General features: G+C 33.9%; 1 long non-coding RNA gene across 1 annotated transcript; it reads left to right on the top strand.

Moving 5' to 3' along the window:
- The first annotated feature begins 1,740 nt into the window (after positions 1 to 1,740).
- LOC145630756 (uncharacterized) lies at positions 1,741 to 7,327 on the top strand. The gene is made up of 4 exons (XR_014112233.1): positions 1,741 to 1,870; positions 1,995 to 2,069; positions 3,569 to 3,628; positions 6,862 to 7,327. It is a non-coding gene; the product is annotated as an uncharacterized LOC145630756 (long non-coding RNA).
- Positions 7,328 to 8,715: the final 1,388 nt, after the last annotated feature.

The raw sequence follows: 8,715 nt of genomic DNA, 5'->3' as shown, positions 1-8,715 counted from the left end.
TATGAATATCATCTGTAGAATGACACCAATTGCCATTCATGTTAGAAATAGCCACCACTCTCTTTCTGTAGGCATTAATTTTCAAGCTTCTATGAAAGTAATTTGTATTTTCATCACCCATTTTTAACCAAGAAATCTTACTTTTCTGATGTAAGAAGGAAAATTAATCTTTCCTTAAAGTATGAAACCTAGTAAGCACCTCAGATTCCTTCTCTTGCAAACTATGGTCACTGGAATTACTCATAATCTGCTTTCTGAATGTCAATCAACTCATCCTTCACTGCTATAAACCTGGCTCCCACCTCAGAAGATTCACTTTTATTCAAACCTTTAAGAGCAGCTTTCACTTGTTTCAACTTTTTTACAACTTGAAACATTCTCTTCCCATACACTCTAAAACTCCAAGCATCTCTAACCAATTCATCAAATGCAAGATTGCTATCCCACATATCAAATAATATGAAAGGTTTAGGCCTAGACCTTACCTGCTCCTCAAACAAAATAATAGCTAGGCAATTATCAAACCAAAGCTCAGGATTATAATAAACATAAGACCTAGGAAAATCTGTAAACCACTTAGAGTTTATCAAAGTCCTGTCTATCTTACTATAAACTCTAGCATCTCCCTGCTGCTTGTTTGTCCAGGTGAACTTGGCACTCACTTGAATCATATCTTGCAAGCCACAAGATTCCACAGAATCCTTAAAAGGTCTCATCTCTCCAAAACTTATTTGTCTTCCTATTCTATCATCAGCATTTAGAGGACAACTGAAATCTCTAGTGACAATTCATGGATCAGTACATATACTAGCAAAATACCCTAACTGATTCCAAAGTTCCTTTCTAACATCAGCATCATTTGAACCATACACAAAAGAACAGTCAAATCCCTTTTGCAAGGTCTTATTGATAACCTTTGTATGAATGATCTGAGGCCCAGCAAACACAATATTCACACTGAATAAATCTTGCAACCAAGCAACCAAAATTACCACCCTTAACTTGAATAAATTTGTAGTCACACACCAACCAGACAACATTCTCTGATAAACAGCAGGAAAATTCTCGGCACTCACTTTAGTCTCCCATAGGAAACATAAGCCAATATTATTTTGAAGCAAATAATTCTTGATCTCATTTGCTTATTAGGGCTATTTAAGCCCCTAATATTCCACACCATAGCTTTATACATACCCCTTTTTAGGAGCAGCATCATCACTCAAAGATTCCTTAACAACAGGAACATCTCAAACATGACCAAAGCATCATCATTAGCAAAGGATTCAAAAGCATTCCTAACTTCCACCCCACCATTCTAATCAGGCTTCCTAATAGGACTCACCTATTTACTGCCTGTAGTAACAAAAATAGGATCCCTAGTTTTTAAGACATTTTCTGAAGTCTTCTCCAACCCCAGAACCTCCTTAGATACCCCTTGCACCACCTTAGGTCTCCAAACTTTCTTCATCTTCTTAATACGACAATAATTCTCAAAGTGTCCTAAACCTCCACAAGCCACCACTACTACAATTCCCTTGCTTTTTCGACGCTTTTGGGTTGACGCTGTGCGTAAGGCGTCAATGAATAAATTTATATCCCGTGTCTTCTCGACGCTTTTTGGGGTCTTCATAATGTCTTGACATTAAAAGGCGTTTAGAAAGTCATATCCTTGCACGTGCTTTCAATTGGAAGCTACTCGGGTAAAAGTAATTCGCCCACTGTACATTACTCACTCAACACTATAACTTCTTCCATCAGCCTAAACCTAATTACCGAATACCTCTTCGTCAATTCCATCAAAACTTCTTCAATTCAGTTGGATTTGCTTCACAAAACTTTAAAAGTTCAGCGAATTGGGCGAAAAATGGTGGTAATTTCTTTCGTTGCTCTTCAATTTCTAGTAATCTTCTTGCTCTTTATAAATTTGTTGGTTATTTTGCTAATATATCATTCGAATTCCTCTATCAAATCATTTTTTTTAATTTCCTTGGTAGGATATAAATTTTCTTTGATTTCGATCTCCATGCCCTCTCTGTCTTGCATAACTTCCAGATCTACCCTAAATTGAGGTAACAAGTTTGAAAAAATTAAGGGTATATTCTTCTCCCTCTGTAGATTATCGATTTTTTGGGGGTTTTTTTGCCCATCTATTACATTTTTCGATTGGTTATTAAGGGTTTCATTTGTTTAATTTTGTTTTCAAATATGTAATTACCGAAATATTTCAAATAATTCATTTTTTTCAAGGGTTTCGGGATTCATGCCAAGGTATCTTCTCCCCTTTTTAGTTCATTTGTTAATTGATTTTCTGCCATTTTTTTGTTTTTTTTTTAAAATTAATCAGAATACCGGTTTTTCTTTTAATTGTTCTATGATTTTCGTTTCTATGAGTTTGATTGTATACTTGAATGGAATTAATGGATCTTTAGGATGAATTCAGCAAGCTAAGTTAAGAGTAATTGATATCTCTTAACAAATTATTTGTGGGAATGTAGTTAACAGTAAGATTTGCATGTCTTAGCTAGTTTATTATCAGTATGACAATATCATCCTTTTGAATCTTATACTGAAAAATATGACCCAAAAATTCTCCTTTAACATGTACTGTCAGTGGTAAAGAATTAAATCCTCTCCGTCAAGAATACTTGGTTGTAATTGAGCACATAATTCTCAATAGTTTTAGGAACTTGGGCTATGAATGTATTATTTTTTGACATTTTCCTTGCATTGTATGATGAAAAAGCTTGATACCCTTGTAATTTGATAAGTGATTAGTACAATGAGTGATTTTTTTGATAAGAAATGAATCCGGTTCTTTGAAGAGCAATGTAATTTCCTGTTTTCATTTTCTTTTCCTTTATATTTCTTTGTTTTTTAAATCCAGGATTCTTATTAGTTCTTAATATTTGTATTTCATTATAGGGCTTTTGTGTCTTAGCTTGTATTGTAACCCAATAACCCCATACTAATCACTAATCAGGTAACTATTGTCGAACCTTGTTAAAAATTTTGGAGTACACGAAGGTTTTATTTTTTAAAAATTTGATATACTTGTTTTATCTTGGTGAATTTCTTTTTTCTTTTTGGTATTTTGTTGAAAATTTTTTGTTAGAGAGAGTTAAATTATCAATTTCAAATCAGAATACTGAACTGCATCTTTGCCTTTCTCAAAGAGTAGATCAATTGAAAAGGTGAGATGCATGCTTCTAAGTAAAATTCATATCTTTATCTCTCTTTGAATCAATTTATAGAACTTGACACAAAATTGTAATCTATGTCGTCCCTCTTAGTGCCGATCGATAATATTAAGGTGCATGCTTTCTCTTTGAATCAATTAATAGATCTTGGTTTAATTTAATGTTTTATTTTTCAATAATCTCACATATTATGTTTAGATATGGGTTAGCTTCATGAGTAATTAAGATTTTAGGGTTTCTGTTATGTTTCATTTTATGCTTTTGGTTTAATTTAATTCAGAAAATTAGGCTTTTGTTTCATTTTTTGAATGAGCATGATTGCATTGTTTTTCGTCTCACAATTCCATCACAATTCACATTGATTTTTGTAGGAGCTATTGTGAGTGCTGACTTCATTTGGCTCGTTCTCCTTTGTTAGAGAAGCTTTTTAGGTGATTTTTTTTGAATTTGGGTGTTTTTCTGTCTACTTTCTTACTGTAAAATTTCATTATTTTTGGAGTTTATTTGCTATTAAACTGGGTTTTTTCTTTCGGACTGATTTGTTTCTCTGTTTTGTTTGAATTGGTTTATTCTTGCTGTTTGGGTGGGATTTTAATAGAGTTATTCTGTAATTTCTCTAGGGATTTCCTCTTTGATTTAGGGTATATTTGAGGGTGTTTGAAAATATTATTGCACTCTTTTATTCCCGTGTTGCCTATGTTTTTGTTGCCTATAGAATTAAAGCAGGAATACTTTAGGATTGCTGTTCATATTAGTGCTCTTCACTGCTAATCAATTCTTGTTTATTGTTTTCTCTAAGGTAATTGCCTAACATCTTTAAAAGGACTCAAGCATCGTCTTGCTCCCGTTATGATTTGCTTATCTTTTCTTTTTATTTGTGCAACTTTGTCGTCGTCAAGTTGAATTTGAAACTTTGTTAACTCCAGAGTTCTTCTGTACATAATATCCTTGTCTGCTTTTGATCTATATGCTAAAACATATGAAAAATGCAAGATATGTTGATGAGTTTGTTGTAGATTATGAGGGTTGTATATTTAATTAGATTATGGATTATTTTGTTGACATTTTGTTCAATGCAGGAACTTGACTTTCATTTAACAACCTCTATTTTTTGCCTTGAATTGTGATTCTGTGCTAAATAGCACTTCAATTATGGATGTCAGTCAAGAGGTGATTATGGAAATCACTGGAATGGAGGCTATTACGGAGGACACATATGTGATGGTGGTTACGGATACGTACCACACCCCCATGACCCAAGAATGTATGCAGCAGCAGCAGATTACAGAGCCTACCATGTGTACGGCAATCAGCAACAAGTAAGCTGATGACAAAGACACGAAAAGAAGAAGTAGCTCGCATGAGGAGAAGCCTCAAGATTATCGATAAGCTTATCTTTATATGTTTGCTGGAAGTATTATCGATAAACTTAGTAAGAAAAATTAACTTCCTGTTAGTAATTGCTTTGTCAGTATTGTTTAAATATTTGATTCATAGACAGTAGATATTTTAAGGTTTTTTCATTCATGTATACAATGTATTATTATGTTTTATTGTGCATCTATTTTATGTCTATTATGAAAATTTAGCATTTTGTTCTACATTTGAAGCACGATTATGATCACTTTTGAGTTGTTTGATAGCCTCTTTTCAATAATTTTTTTATTTTGTTTTATTGTTTTTGGTTCCGTATGTATTATGATTGTTTAGGTAAAAGTCAACATTCTTTGATATTTTTCCTCTTATGTAAATTGTATCTCTAGCTCGGGTGGCCTCTCACACTATTTTCCATGTTCTTGACACGGATATGTGGCCAAACATTCATCGTCGAAAGAAATACCTTTAAGAAGCTTAAGGTTTAGTCATTGGCTGTACCACGCTACAGGATACATGTAAGTTTTTTTTTACCACTTTACAGATTACATGTCAGTTTTATGTATTTTACTAGAAATGGAATTTCTAAAACCCCCTACAAAATTTTTATGTTGAAAATGTGAAAGTATTTGACTTTTCCTATGCTTGCTGGCTTATAGTATCTTTTGCAATGGCAACGAGATGCTATTAACAAGTTGATCAAATACGCTGCTATCAAATGGATAAAAATTCAGATCAATTTGCTTTTTCCATTATGAGACATGATTATAACTAGATTGAATCTTGGTTTTCTGAAATCTTTGTGGCTTTTTTCTAAAGTCATAATGAGACATGATATCTTTATGAACCATGAGCAATCTCAAACTTGCTTAAGAATCATGATATCTTTGTTAATTGGTAATTTTTGTTTTCCGCATTATAATCATTAGAAGCTGGTTTGAGTTGTGTCCTTTTATAGACATTTGGTTGTTTTGCTCTATGGTTGTACATGTTATTGTATACCAAAACTCTTATAATTGCATGGCTCATATTGATGTTTCTACTCATTCATTAGAAGCTGGTTTGAGCTGTGTTAGTTTATAATCATTTGCTTTATATTCTCTGTGGTTGTAAACATTATTGTGGACCAAAACTCTTATAATTTCATTACAGAATTCAGATATGAAGTTCAGAACTGAAAATCATATTTGAAATCAGAGCTTTCAAAATGCTTGTGTGTGTGTGAAATTCAGAGCTTGTGTGTGTGTATAAGCGTTGATTATCCTTTTTATTAGCTTTGTTATTGTTTATCTTTACTTATATACTTTTGTGGAGGCTAGCTTGTGTTATACGTGTTACACATGCGTATGTATTTTAAATATCATTATCAAAATTGTTCTAAATTTGGATATATGGAATTGTTTATATCTTGAAACTTGTATTGAGCTGCATAATTAATTTTTCAAGTAAATTATGCTTGTTATGTCGAGGTACATGCTAATTGACATTTGAATTGAGTCTCTATGATATGTATTATGTGCTAATGTCATGTTTGTTTGGTTTTTATTTTTTATTTTTTTTATTTTTCCTTACTGCATCATGAGATCAGATTTTGAGACACACATATGATATGTATAGCATGCTTTCTTTTTTGATTCAGTACATGCTAATTCTATAACTGAAATCTGTTCTGGATTTCAGTTTTGATTTCAGCTCTGAACATCAGAAATGAATTCTAGAACTGAAATCAGAACTGAAATTCAAATCTGAATCCAGTTCTGGATTTCAGTTTTGATTTCAGCTCTGAACATCAGAAATGAATTCTAGAACTGAAATCAGAACTGAAATTCAGATCTGAAGTTCAGTACTGGAAATCAGACTTGAAATCGCAACTTCAATCCTAAAATGCTTGTGTGTGTGTGTGTGAAATTCAAAGCTTGTGTGTGCGTGTGTGTGTGTGTGTGTGTGTGTGTGTGTGAAAGTCAGAGCTTGTGTGTGTGAAACTCCATACTAATGCTATCAGGGCACTGACCATGCAGCTTAAACTTAAGGTAGAAATAACAGTGAGACAATAGACAGGCATAGGCTTTTTTGTTCATTAACAGTGAGACCTTTTGATGAAATAATAGTGAGACAGTAGACAGTAGACGTCCACTAAGAACTCTTGATGAAAGACCTTTTGGCTTTTTTTGTTCATTTATATTTTTATGTTTAACTCACAATTCTATGTTTAAATACAACATGTTAAATCTATCTTGAGCCTATATTGTGTAATGTACTAATTTATACTTTGTATTTTTTTTTTTTGAAGATTGGAAAAGGCAATGTAGGTGCAACAAAAGAATAGGCCGGGACACTTGAGCATCAACAAGCGACTATATCGATCAATGTGGCCATCATCTATCTATTTTGGTTTTTAGTCTTATATTAGTGATGTATTTATTTAGGGACAAGCTACATACTATAATATGCGACCTTTTTTTTTTTTTTTTTTTTTTTTTTTTAATGATTGTACTGTGTTGATGTTTTCTTTTCTAAATTTGGTAATTAACTACGTACTCTTTTTATTGTTGATTAATTATTGTTTTTTTTAATCTAGTTATATAGAATATTTGTTTATTTTTATTTTAATGTTATTAATTTAATTTATGATGAATTTAAATAATTATAATGTATGTATGATGATAATAATTTGATAAAAGAAAAAAAAAAGCTTAAAAAATAAATCTAGACGCTTTTTAATGTCTACATAATTGCACATTTTCAAATTTCAAAGACTTTCCCGCCATACCATAGGCTGACATGAATAAACGCAAGGCAACAAAAAGCGTCGCTAAATTTGATTATGTGGACAGGAAAAAGCGTCGCTAAAAAACTACATACATTTGGGATAATGCGCGAAATACGTAATTTTCGACGCTTCGTATATTAGTTTGGACACTAAAAAGCGTCGAGAATCTCGACTTTTTTTTGTGTCCCTGAAAAATTTTCGACTTACGGATTTGCGACGCTTTTTTGCAGCGTCGAGAAATAATTTTTCGACGCTTTTTAACGTCGAAAAAAGGCCTAAAAAGCGTCCAAAAACACGCTTTTTGTAGTAGTGCACACATCATTTAGGCTTTTAATTAATTAATTAATTAATCAGTTGTTTTTAAGCCATGATTAATAAAATAAACCCTAATACCACCTCCAAACCACCACTACACCACCTCCGACAACCCTCTTACCCCATCCCTACCATCTCCGACTGCCCCCTTACCCCATCATTCGCTTGCCGACAAGCTGCTAAGCAACCTACCTCTGCCCCAGCATCCACCCCACCACTAAACCACCCATTGCACCACCTCTATACCCCAACCATCCCTTCCACCCTCGAAAAATCCCTCCTCCTTACTTGCTAGCAGCCCTAACCCCTTCCCCCTTGCCAGAGAACCCTACTGGGCCCCCCTTAATCACCACCCTAAGGTTCCAAAATTAAAACCCTAGCTAGAGTCCTAAAATTGAAACCCTAGGGTTTTCTTTTTTAGGGATTTAGGGTGGTGATTAGGGGGAAAGGGGGTGGAGGCAGATTAGGGAAGGCCGAGAAAGGTTTTTCGGCGAAGGGTAGGGGGTTAGGGCCGCCGTGAATGGGAGGGTGGATATCGTGAAAGGGAGGTGGTTTAAGGATGGGCAGATGGTGGTTTTAGGGTTGGGACCAAGAAAGGGGTGTTTTCATGGTGGGGAGTTAGAGGAGGTAGGTTCGGTAGTGGTTGGAGGGTGGCCGGAGGTGGTGCAATGGTGACCCGGAGATGGTTCTATAGTTTAATTAATTAATTAAGGTTACAAAGCAACTAATTAAATCCCCTGATTAGGAAAGGGTAGAAATCACTAGAATTAATCAGTTTTAGGGGTAGTAATTAATAAATTTTTTAGGGTAGTAATTCACAAAGAACCTTTTATGAGGTAGTAATTAACATATTTTCCTAGGAATTATAGCCAATACCCATATGAATATTAAAATTCTATCCACCCTACACAATGTTTCGTGGAATCAGGATCAGGCTAGGGGCCCGTATGGAGAAAGATATCCAGCTATGGCTCAACCTAATCCTAATAGCTTAGGTGGAACAGGTGCTGGATATAAGGGTTTCCACAATCCTCAAGGAAACCAACATAGTCCTTTTAA

Source organism: Chenopodium album, chromosome 5 (genome assembly GCF_948465745.1).
Source record: "Chenopodium album chromosome 5, dcCheAlbu1.1, whole genome shotgun sequence".
In the NCBI taxonomy this organism is placed as follows: Eukaryota; Viridiplantae; Streptophyta; class Magnoliopsida; order Caryophyllales; family Amaranthaceae; genus Chenopodium; species Chenopodium album.
This window is presented reverse-complemented; position numbering and strand designations above follow the sequence as displayed.